We start from the raw sequence: 13,059 nt of genomic DNA on the forward strand, positions 1-13,059 counted from the left end.
CTCTTATGCACAGGAGATATGTTCCGAGGCCCCCGCTGGATGCCTGAAACCGTGGATAGCACTGAACCCTATATATAGTCCGTTTTTTCCTAACAGAAGCAGAAGAAATAAAACTAAGAACGCTACTAAGTGACCAATGGGCAGGTAGCGTATACAGCACGGATACGCTGGACAAGGGGATGATTGACGTAATGGCGCGAGATTTCATCATGCTGCTCAGAATGGAGCGCAGACAGACTTAAGTCAAGCATCACTCCCAGACTCTTAGCTAAGGAAGTAGGCAAAATGAACGAGTTTCCCACTTGGAGAGGCCATGACAGGAAGACAGGCTAGCTGCGAAGTGTAGGATCTCTGTTCACCAGTGATATCAACAGCCTATACACGAACATTGCAACAGACCTGGGCCTGACAGCAGTAAAGAACACCATTCTAAGGTACCCAGACCACAATGGACCAGACACTGAACTCCTACAATTACTGGAAATCAGTGTCATCAGGAATAATTCTGAATTTAACAAACAAGTCTGTCTACAGATACAGCGGACAGCAATGGGTTTAAAAAAAAAAAGAAAAATTTGCCCTTGGTCTGGGGGTGCGGTGGCGCAGTGGGTTGGACCACAGTCCTGCTCTCCGGTGGGTCTGGGGTTCGAGTCCCGCTTGGGGTGCCTTGCGACGGACTGGCGTCCCGTCCTGGGTGTGTCCCCTCCCCCTCCAGCCTTACGCCCTGAGTTGCCGGGTTAGGCTCCGGTTCCCCGTGACCCCGTATGGGACAAGCGGTTCTGAAAATGTGTGTGTGTGTGTGCCCTTGGTCTACGCGAGCATCTACATGGCAGACTGGGAGAAAACTCTATTTATGAAATGCCCAAACAGACCACTCCAGTGCTACAGATATCGGGGTGACATTTTCAGGGTCTGACACCATGGCCACGAGGATTTTGACACACTCATGAACACACACACCACTCCAAAATAACAATAAAACAACACTGAGACACACAGGAAGTAAACTTCCTGGACACCACAGTCCATTACAGTAAACCTCAAGGTGGCTTTAAAAACACTCGAGATCAAGGTTTACTTTAAAAGCACTGACACACACTGTCTACCGCACAAATCCAGCTTCCAGCCCAAACACACCTTCCAGGGATTGATCAAGTCCCAACTCATCAGGTTCCACCGAATATGCTCAGAGAAAACAGTTCAACAACACCACCGGAACTCTGTTCCGAGCTCTTAGACCGAGGGAATAGGTTCCGGAGACATATCAAATCACAGACAATGAACTCAACATAGGAAGGCCATGGTAGCAGGGTGACTCACACTGTAAAGGTCATCCCACTAATATAAATAATGTGTCGGCAGAATGATACTTTGGCTCCTTTTCCAAAAAGCGTTATGCTCAATTACAGTTGTATGCTCAACGCAAACCAAATGTGCATCTTACGGGTGAACACGAATTTACCTTAGATAGAAAGGCAATAATTCCAGTAAATTATTGCACCAGCAAGATGGTGTGTGTTGTGTGCTGCTGTGTGTGTGTGTGCTTGAAGCAGGGGAGGAGACACAGAGCTGTTTTACCGGGGGCGGGGGGGGGCTTCTTCTGGGCCGAAAGGAAGAGAGAATCCACCCAGTGTTCGATAACGAAGAGTTTTACTCGGCTGGGTGCTGCCCCAGTGCATGCAGTTCTGCACAGAGAATTTCACCAGAGAAGTTTTTTGAAGGATTTGGTCCTGCTTTACTGCTCTTTCCCCTTCTCTATCTACTGCACACTCGGACCGTCTGCTTTCAGGAAGGAGGAGATGCTGTGCGACCAATAATGAGTGGACCAGCTTTTGAAAAGCAGCTCGCCAGCATTTTGACTGACATCCCAAACTCTATGAGCTGCCACCCTGCATCCAAAGACTCTCCAACCTTGCCGACTTCTCAGCCACAGATATGGGTTTCTACAGAGGACAGACGGGGCACAGCCAACATGAGTACTATCAGAGCCAGACCTACTCACAATCTGTGAACCCCTACTCGTACCACCAGTTTAAACCCGAACGGAATGGGGGGGCCTGGGGGCCTACCCCACAAAGTCAGAATACACCTACAGTAACTCATACAAGCAATACGGACATTATAAACAGGGAGCTGCAGGCACCACCCCAGGACACTGGTAAGTCTGAACTTTCCACAAATATAAACCCATGTAGACTATGATAATGTAATCTTTAATATGAGCTTTCAACACCAGCAAAACATATTCAGTTTTCCTTAAACCAGCCCTTGGACTATCAGAGAAAAGCAGCTTGCTTACTAGAGCTTATAGGTTTTCACTGTATCTTACATAGCTTTTTTAACATAACTTATATGTCCCTATATACTTTATCTGAAAACATATCATATGTCCAATGATTTAAGAATACTCACATTTATTACTTTCGTAGTTTCATTTTGAATACCCCCCCCCCACTCCCCTTTGGTGAAACTGAAATGTTGAGTGTGTACAGTAGCTGTTGCTAATATGTGGTTCATTTTATCCATCACACTGTATCGTATGTATATGCTGCACCTGTACATTGTTTGGAAAGCAAGGAATAGAGAACTCACGTGGTCATGCACACGCTCTCGGTTCAGTCCCTGAATGATGGTGTTATCATAGTCTGTTGAAGACAATGAGGACACACTGGGAGATGTTGGGCCTCTTCTTGGTGCTCCAGATGATCCTGAAGTGCTGGGGCAATTTTGCAATGGAGAAGATGGACTCACACCCACATCACTCAGCATGATGTACACTAACTTGATTGTACTTCTGTCCCGTATGTCTTGTACTGATGTAACATTCATGAATTCATTACCGAAGTCAGGATCCACGAACTGAATACCAAAGTCTCGTTCAATTCCAAATGCTTGGCAAATTGTACTGTGAAACTCCTTTAAAGTTTCTGGCCTTCCCGAATGGAGAAGCCATTAGAAGAAGCCATTTTAAAGCCATCATTGTCCACGATGACTCTGAGCTTCATATGCCGTGCCGTTAAAATGTTGTTAAATCAATATTTGGTAATGTTGTTACTTCAGTACAACATTTTCACAGTTCACTCAAAACATGAAGAGTTTAGCTGTCTACACATGACCTGTGACAGGTTGACTCTATGCTGCAATTAGCCATTATACTACTATAGGAAAAACAAAGACACAGAACCACATCTAGCAAGAAGCTGAAAGTTGAAGAAGATGAAAGAAATGTGTACCGGTACTTTTTTCAGCATGAATGTAAACAGCACTTCAGTGTGAATTATAAGATGACGACTTACTGATGTTGAGCTCCTCCTTCTTCCCTATATATTTTTCCTTCAATTTCGCTTTTTTTTTTTTAATGGTCATTTGCTGTACCATAACTGTGGTAACAATAAAGAAAGAAAAAACTGATACCACACAATTACAGAAATTTATCCGCAGCTGTTGCAGATCTATGGAGTTGTGGTTTAAAACATTGTTTTAAACTGAATGACCGCTGAAATACTGCTGCCATCAGTATCGCTTTTAAGTGTTTGTTAAATGCACTTACTAAAACAATATGGGATCCCCAAAAAGTTCTGTTCCACATTACACCAAGATTAGACATGAAGAGCCTGCAATTGAAATAAACTAAAAATGAACAGGAATTAGCTAAATGGGCAAGCCTGTTCACAAAGAAAATGTAGTTGTCCAGTTAGTAATGACTAACTTCTGTGTCTACAACATGCCTGTGACTCACATCAGGTCACTTACTTGTGAAGATGTTAAGTCCAAATTTTCGTTATTTACATATGAAATATGCAACAAATGCCAGTTTTTAGGAGAGAAGACAATTTTCAGCAATAATTCTTTTGTTTATTAACTTATATTATTTCTTAATTCACTGCCACTGGTGGAATATTTTCTAGCAAAGTGTAATTTCTCTGATGAGCTGTAATTTTTACAAAATCACTTACAGCATTTAGAAATTATGCTTTCAAAGCTAAACTTAACTATCACATAGACAACTTGTAGTACTTTGGTTTGATAGTACATTAGAATTTCTGATGAAAGCAGAGCACAAAACAGAACTAAAAAAAACGTTAACCTACCAGCTAGCAAAATCGGATATCTCGACGTCCCCGCGTCGTGTGCCCACCATTTCACAACCTTGACTGGTAGCAGCTCCGACCACGTTAAGTCTAAGACATATACTGTATTTAAGTAAAAAAAAAAAAAAAAAAAAAAAAAAATACTACACACCCATGGCATGGCTACAAATTGCTTACTTACCAAAAATGAGGATCCTTGGACAGGGTTATACCGAATTTACGTAACGCGCAGTACTGTTGCAAACCCTTGATAGTGAAAAAGATCCCCACCTCCACGACATAAAAAAGCGGGAAAACGTATATAGACATGCGCAGAGAGAACAGTATGTGGAAAGTTCATTGAACACACACACACACACACACATTTTCAGAACCGCTAGTCCCTTACGGGGTCACGGGGAACCGGAGCCTACCCGGCAACACAGGGCGTAAGGCCGGAGGGGGAAGGGGACACACCCAGGACGGGACGCCAGTCCGCCGCAAGGCACCCCAAGCGGGACTCGAACCCCAGACTCACCCGAGAGCAGGACTGCGGTCCAACCCACTGCGCCACCGCACCCCCCAGTTCATTGAACAGTTTTTTCAAATTACCTTTAATTGAATAAAATTTACTTGTTTTCAATATAGGGGGCGCGGTGGCGCAGTGGGTTGGGCCACAGTCCTGCTCTCGGGTGGGTCTGGGGTTCGAGTCCCGCTTGGGGTGCCTTGCGGCGGACTGGCGTCCCGTCCTGGGTGTGTCCCCCTCCCCTTCCGGCCTTACGCCCTGTGTTGCCGGGTAGGCTCCGGTTCCCCGTGACCCCGTATGGGACAAGCGGCTCTGACAATGTGTGTGTGTGTGTGTGTGTGTGTGTGTGTTTTCAATATAGCAAGTACATTTTTAAAGTGATTTAAAAACATATGTAGTATTAAATTACACATTAAAATCTATAAATTAAAAGTTCCCAAAAGCGACTCTTTCACGATGTGAGTTCTTTGCATGATACATCTACTATGCATACCGAAAATTTCGAAATGGTGGGCACAAGAAAACGCGGGGATGAGATAATCCGAGTTTGCTAGCTGGTAGGTTAACGTTTTTTTAGTTCTGTTTATTATGCTCTGCTTTCATCAGAAATTCTAATGTACTATCAAACCAAAGTACTACAAGTTGTCTATGTGTCACATAGTTAAGTTTAGCTTTGAAAGCATAATTTCTAAATGCTGCAAGTGATTTCGTAAAAATTATAGCTCATCAGAGAAATTACACACTTGCTAGAAAATATTCCACCAGTGAATTAAGAAATAACCTAACCTACCAGCTAGAAAACTCGGATTATCTCATCCCCGCGTTTTATTGTGCCCACCATTTCGAAATTTTCGGTATGCATAGTAGATGTATGCAAGAACTCACATCGTGAAAGAGTCGCTTTTGGGAACTTTTAATTTATAGATTTTAATGTGTAATTTAATACTACAGATGTTTTTAAATTAATTTAAAAATGTACTTGCTATATTGAAAACAAGTAAATTTTATTCAATTAAAGGTAATTTGAAAAAACTGTTCAATGAACTTTCCACATACTGTTCTCTCTGCGCATGTCTATATACGTTTTCCCGCTTTTTATGTCGTGGAGGTGGGGATCTTTTTCACTATCAAGGGTTTGCAACAGTACTGCGCGTTACGTAAATTCGGTATAACCCTGTCCAAGGATCCTCATTTTTGGTAAGTAAGCAATTTGTAGCCATGCCATGGGTGTGTAGTATTTTTTTTTTTTTTTTAAAACTTAAATACAGTATATGTCTTAGACGTCGGAGCTGCTACCAGTCAAGGTTGTGAAATGGTGGGCACACGACGCGGGGACGTCGAGATATCCGATTTTTGCTAGCTGAGCTGGTAGGTTAACGTTTTTTTTTAGTTCTGTTTTTATGCTCTGCTTTCATCAGAAATTCTAATGTACTATCAAACCAAAGTACTACAAGTTGTCTATGTGATAGTTAAGTTTAGCTTTGAAAGCATAATTTCTAAATGCTGTAAGTGATTTCGTAAAAAATTACAGCTCATCAGAGAAATTACACTTTCACTTTGCTAGAAAATATTCCACCAGTGAATTAAGAAATAATATAAGTTAATAAACAAAAGAATTATTGCTGAAAATTGTCTTCTCTCCTAAAAACTGGCATTTGTTGCATATTTCATATGTAAATAACGAAAATTTGGACTTATCTTCACAATTAGTAAGTGACCTGATGTGAGTCACAGGCATGTAGACACAGAAGTTAGTCATTACTAACTGGACAACTACATTTTCTTTGTGAACAGGCTTGCCCATTTAGCTAATTCCTGTTCATTTTTAGTTTATTTCAATTGCAGGCTCTTCATGTCTAATCTTGGTGTAATGTGGAACAGAACTTTTTGGGGATCCCATATTGTTTTAGTAAGTGCATTTAACAAACACTTAAAAGCGATACTGATGGCAGCAGTATTTCGGCGGTCATTCAGTTTAAAACAATGTTTTAAACCACATGTTGGCGCAGCCATCTCTGCGTTTGAGAAGTGGTAAATAGATTATACTTAACGGAGGTAACAAAGTACACGTTCACACCATCGGTTTGCTTAAACCGGAAGGGGAGAACATTTATTTACATACGTGCTTCATCAGAACACATCACGCACAACAAAGGTCATGTGATCGATACTTCACCAACATGAGAGCACACTGAATAGAATCTCCAACACCCCCACTTGCTCTCATTCTCTACAGGTCCATTTACAATACAACACACAGTTACATCCCTGTATCAGCAACATTTATGCCCCAAACATAAAGCTTTCAAACTTTTCTTTCTTATACTTCGTCATTGGTTTAGTCATCACATCAGCAACCATTTCTGTTGTTGGACAGTACTCAATTGTTATTTTACCATCACTAATTGCTGATCGAATGAAGTGGTACCTAACGTCAACGTGTTTACATCTTTGTCGACAAACAGGGTTTTTGGAAAGAGCAATTGCACCTTGGTTATCCTCAAAGATTTTTACCGGTGCATACTGACATCCATTTTCCAGTCCATTCATCAATTGTACAAGGTACAGACTTTCTTGTGTGGTCGCAGCCAGTGCCATATATTCCGCTTCGCATGTTGACAAAGCAACTGTAGGCTGCTTCTTTGACTTCCAGGAAATGAGGGGACCATTTTTGGTTAGACTAAAACAGTATCCAGTCGTACTTCGTCTGTCATTTGGATCTGATGCCCAGTCAGCATCGCTGTATGCCGTAAGTTTCAGCTTCTCGTTACTCTTCTTGTACGTCAGTTCTTGGTTTACTGTACCTTTCAGATACCTCATCACATGCTTCACTGTACACCAGTGTTGCTCATTTGGTTTTGACATAGATTGAGACAATTTACTCACAGCCCAACTAAGATCTGGTCTAGTACATGTCATTAGATAGGTCAAACTACCTACTGCTTCACGATACTTTGTGTGGTTTACAGAGTTTCCATCACCGTTATACTCTAGCTTTTGTTCACATGGGGTCGATCTGGACTTACTATTCGACATGTTGAACCTTTCCAGTATTTTTAAGATGTACCCCTTTTGATTCATTTTCACAACTCCATCCATTTGCTCAAAATCAATGCCTAGGAAATGTTTTAATTTACCAAGGTCTTTCATCTTGAATTTAGCTGTCAGCATCCTTTTCACACCATTTAGTAACTCGTTGGTACTAGAAGCAATAATCAGATCATCAACCCAGATTATTAGCATCACTCTCTCTTTTCCAGTTTGTCTGCTGTAGACACAAGAGTCTGCAGGATTTTTCATAAAGTCATTTTCACTCAGGTAATCATGCAGTAACTTATTCCAGTTTCTACCTGACTGTTTCAGACCATACAATGACGTTCAGTTTACAGACAAGTTTTTCACCAGTATTTGATTTTACCTCAAAACCTTCTGGCTGTTCCACATAGATCTCACAATCAATTGGAGCATGTAAGTAAGCCGTTTTCACATCCATCTGATGTAGAACAAGGTCTTACTGTGCTGCCATTTGCATCAAGACACGAACTGATGTGATATTTGCTGTTGGAGAAAAGGTTTCCTTATAGTCTCTTCCCATTACTTGACTATAACCCTTAGCAACATATCTAGCCTTATATGTTTCATTGTTATCTGCATTGTTCTTGATTGCATAGACCCATCTACCCCCCACTGCATGTTTGCCTTCGGGTAGAGCCATCAACGTAAAAGTTCCATTTTCTTTTAGAGAATCCATCTCTTCTTCCATGGCTTTAATCCAGATCTGTGATTTGGTTGAACTCATGGCTTCCTTGAAGGTTTGTGGTACATTACACATTCTGTAACAGTAGTCAATATTAGTAAGTATCTGATCATCATCTTCAATATCAGTTACGTAGTCAGATAAGTATTGGGGAGCTTTCCTGTTCCTTTTGGGGTTGCATCTATTCTGAATATTTTCAGTCTGATCATCATTTTGAAGATCTGTTTTGTCTCCACTATCTTGAGACTTCCCTGAACTCTGTTCAGTGATGTTTGTTCTTACCTTAGATGGCAAATAACTTCCCCCATAAACATCCTCATCTGGTATTTGTGGGTCAGTTTGAGTTTGCTGCTCGACAGCACATTTCTTGAAGAATTTGACAAGCCTGTGTTTAAGGACTCTTCCAGTGTCTGTGTAATACACTAGGTATGAAGGGCTATTCTTGTCATACCCAACAATATTCCCTTCTCACAACGTGAATCTAGCTTCTTTCTGTCGTGTTTGTATGCATAGCACATGCATCCAAAAACTCTCATCTTTGAAAGATCCGGTTTTCTTCCTGTCAACATGTAGTATGGAGTCTGCTTTACTCTGTTATTAATGCATCTGTTGCGAATTACTGCAGCAGTCATCACAGCGTAAGTCCATAACTCTTTTGGTAATTTACTCTCAATGAGCATGCATCTGGCCATTTCAAACAATGTTCGCCAACTTCTTTCAGCAGTACCGTTTTGGTGGGGTGAATACGGTGCAGAGGTCTCATGTTTAATGCGATTTTTGCTTAGCAATGACCGAAAATTTGTTGCTGTGAATTCAGTGCCATTATCTGACCTAATGCACTTTACAGTACCATAAGGAGCAGTGTCTGCTAGGAATTTTTCCGTAGCCTTTACAGTGTCACTTTTCGCTTTCAGGAAGTAAACAAATATTGTGCCTGAGAAATCATCAACAAATACAAGTGCATACCTGTGACCATCTTTAGCCTCTGGTTGAATAGGACCAGCCAAGTCTGTGTGCACAAGTTCAAGTGGGACTTTGGCACGTGCATCGGGTTCTCTGTTCCTGCTTTGCGCAAATTTGCCTTGTGTGCAGACTTCACAGTGCAGTTTGGACTTGTCAATCTTTCCTTTGATTTCCATTCCTTCCACAATATCTGGCAACTTGGAAACATCATCATAGTTGCAGTGGCCGAGGATTTCGTGCCAAGTTTGAATGTCGTAACAGCCGTTACAATAATCTCCTCCCTTATCTATAGTGTTTAGATAGTACAGTCTATTATACTCTTTTATTTCAAATCTCGTGCCATCCTTGTGGATGAGCTCGTCATGTCCTTGTCGAAAACGAACAGAAGCCCCGTTGGCAGTCGCTGCTTTAACAGAGAATATGTCTTGTGGATATGAAGGAATGTACAGTGCTTTCTTTAGCGTTGTACTCACTTGCTTTCCTTCACTGTCAATCAAACATATCTCCGCGTCACCTCTCTTCAGCGCAACGCCACTCGCTCTTGTCCCGTCCGCAAGCTCAATGAAATGTTTGCCCGTTTGGAAAGTCTCGTCAAATTTCTTAAACTTTCCGATGTCGGTAATTATGTGTGATGTTGCTCCCGTATCAACCATTAGTCCTTTATGTTTCAGCCCGTCTAGTTGATAATCACACGTTTTGAAGACAAATGCAGCATGTTTATCTGCGTCCTCTTCATGCGTCGCTTGTTTTGCGTCGTCCCTTCTTTTGCGTCTGCAAGATGCGTCTTTGTGTGTTGAGCTTTTGCAATAGCTACACCACTGTTTTTGACTTTTACGACGTTCATTTGGACATCTCCGGGCTTTATGTCCTTTTTGACCGCAATTATAACGTAATATTATCAGGGTCTGCGTTTTCTCTCTCTCTCCTCTTCTCACAGGAGCTGCACCACTCGCTTTCATAACGTTGTCGTCATTTGACCTAGCATACTTTTCAGTGTTTTCAAAACTTCTAAGCTTTGTCTTAAATTCTGCAAAAGTCATAGTTTCATCACTCTGTGTTACATGAACTGCGAATGGTTTAAACGATTCTGGCAAACCTTTAAGAATCATTGCAATCAACAGTCCGTCACTGAGCGTCTCCTCAGCATTCCTCAGAGCGGTAATGGCTGTTTCTGCCCGAATAATGTAATCCGTAATACTTTCCTTTGCAGTTTTCTGAAGGGATGTTAATTCTGTGTACAGGTTAATAATTCGCGGCTTCCCTTTTCCTGCATAGTAGCCCCTCAGTATTTGCAGCGCCTTTCTTCCGTCATCTGCAGCTTCTCTCATTATAAGGGAAAGACTTTTATCATCCAAAAACTGGATCAATTCCGCGTAGGCTTCTTCATTTTTATCAGTGTCGTCAATCTCATCTTCGTCCGCGCTGTCTCTATCGCTCGGTGTGGGGACTTTCAATATGGTCTCTTTCAGTCCCAGCAAACGCAGGTGCCCCAAAAACTTTGTCTCCCAAAGTTCGTAATTCTTTTCGTCTCCGTCGAAACACAGTCTACTCAGTCTATTACCTACTTCTCTTCTGGGCCCATAACCTGTTGGCGCAGCCATCTCTGCGTTTGAGAAGTGGTAAATAGATTATACTTAACGGAGGTAACAAAGTACACGTTCACACCATCGGTTTGCTTAAACCGGAAGGGGAGAACATTTATTTACATACGTGCTTCATCAGAACACATCACGCACAACAAAGGTCATGTGATCGATACTTCACCAACATGAGAGCACACTGAATAGAATCTCCAACACCACAACTCCATAGATCTGCAACAGCTGCGGATAAATTTCTGTAATTGTGTGGTATCAGTTTTTTCTTTCTTTATTGTTACCACAGTTATGGTACAGCAAATGACCATTAAAAAAAAAAGCGAAATTGAAGGAAAAATATATAGGGAAGAAGGAGGAGCTCAACATCAGTAAGTCGTCATCTTATAATTCACACTGAAGTGCTGTTTACATTCATGCTGAAAAAAGTACCGGTACACATTTCTTTCATCTTCTTCAACTTTCAGCTTCTTGCTAGATGTGGTTCTGTGTCTTTGTTTTTCCTATAGTAGTATAATGGCTAATTGCAGCATAGAGTCAACCTGTCACAGGTCATGTGTAGACAGCTAAACTCTTCATGTTTTGAGTGAACTGTGAAAATGTTGTACTGAAGTAACAACATTACCAAATATTGATTTAACAACATTTTAACGGCACGGCATATGAAGCTCAGAGTCATCGTGGACAATGATGGCTTTAAAATGGCTTCTTCTAATGGCTTCTCCATTCGGGAAGGCCAGAAACTTTAAAGGAGTTTCACAGTACAATTTGCCAAGCATTTGGAATTGAACGAGACTTTGGTATTCAGTTCGTGGATCCTGACTTCGGTAATGAATTCATGAATGTTACATCAGTACAAGACATACGGGACAGAAGTACAATCAAGTTAGTGTACATCATGCTGAGTGATGTGGGTGTGAGTCCATCTTCTCCATTGCAAAATTGCCCCAGCACTTCAGGATCATCTGGAGCACCAAGAAGAGGCCCAACATCTCCCAGTGTGTCCTCATTGTCTTCAACAGACTATGATAACACCATCATTCAGGGACTGAACCGAGAGCGTGTGCATGACCACGTGAGTTCTCTATTCCTTGCTTTCCAAACAATGTACAGGTGCAGCATATACATACGATACAGTGTGATGGATAAAATGAACCACATATTAGCAACAGCTACTGTACACACTCAACATTTCAGTTTCACCAAAGGGGAGTGGGGGGGGGGGTATTCAAAATGAAACTACGAAAGTAATAAATGTGAGTATTCTTAAATCATTGGACATATGATATGTTTTCAGATAAAGTATATAGGGACATATAAGTTATGTTAAAAAAGCTATGTAAGATACAGTGAAAACCTATAAGCTCTAGTAAGCAAGCTGCTTTTCTCTGATAGTCCAAGGGCTGGTTTAAGGAAAACTGAATATGTTTTGCTGGTGTTGAAAGCTCATATTAAAGATTACATTATCATAGTCTACATGGGTTTATATTTGTGGAAAGTTCAGACTTACCAGTGTCCTGGGGTGGTGCCTGCAGCTCCCTGTTTATAATGTCCGTATTGCTTGTATGAGTTACTGTAGGTGTATTCTGACTTTGTGGGGTAGGCCCCCAGGCCCCCCCATTCCGTTCGGGTTAAACTGGTGGTACGAGTAGGGGTTCACAGATTGTGAGTAGGTCTGGCTCTGATAGTACTCATGTTGGCTGTGCCCCGTCTGTCCTCTGTAGAAACCCATATCTGTGGCTGAGAAGTCGGCCAAGGTTGGAGAGTCTTTGGATGCAGGGTGGCAGCTCATAGAGTTTGGGATGTCAGTCAAAATGCTGGCGAGCTGCTTTTCAAAAGCTGGTCCACTCATTATTGGTCGCACAGCATCTCCTCCTTCCTGAAAGCAGACGGTCCGAGTGTGCAGTAGATAGAGAAGGGGAAAGAGCAGTAAAGCAGGACCAAATCCTTCAAAAAACTTCTCTGGTGAAATTCTCTGTGCAGAACTACATGCACTGGGGCAGCACCCAGCCGAGTAAAACTCTTCGTTATCGAACACTGGGTGGATTCTCTCTTCCTTTCGGCCCAGAAGAAGCCCCCCCCGCCCCCGGTAAAACAGCTCTGTGTCTCCTCCCCTGCTTCAAGCACACAACACACACAGCAGCACAC

The 13,059-nt window shown here is 41.9% G+C and overlaps 2 long non-coding RNA genes across 2 annotated transcripts; one reads left to right on the forward strand and one right to left on the reverse strand.

The window, feature by feature from the left end:
* Window positions 1-2,680: 2,680 nt before the first annotated feature.
* LOC114909754 (uncharacterized) lies at window positions 2,681-4,398 on the reverse strand. Its single transcript, XR_003797380.1, has 3 exons — window positions 4,273-4,398; window positions 4,092-4,181; window positions 2,681-2,716 (listed from the first exon to the last, which is right to left on the reverse strand). It is a non-coding gene; the product is annotated as an uncharacterized LOC114909754 (long non-coding RNA).
* A 1,303-nt stretch (window positions 4,399-5,701) lies between these two features.
* LOC114909755 (uncharacterized) lies at window positions 5,702-11,897 on the forward strand. The gene is made up of 3 exons (XR_003797381.1): window positions 5,702-5,793; window positions 5,877-5,964; window positions 11,863-11,897. It is a non-coding gene; the product is annotated as an uncharacterized LOC114909755 (long non-coding RNA).
* The last annotated feature ends 1,162 nt before the right edge of the window (window positions 11,898-13,059 follow it).

This window comes from Scleropages formosus, unplaced genomic scaffold (assembly GCF_900964775.1).
Source record: "Scleropages formosus unplaced genomic scaffold, fSclFor1.1, whole genome shotgun sequence".
In the NCBI taxonomy this organism is placed as follows: Eukaryota; Metazoa; Chordata; class Actinopteri; order Osteoglossiformes; family Osteoglossidae; genus Scleropages; species Scleropages formosus.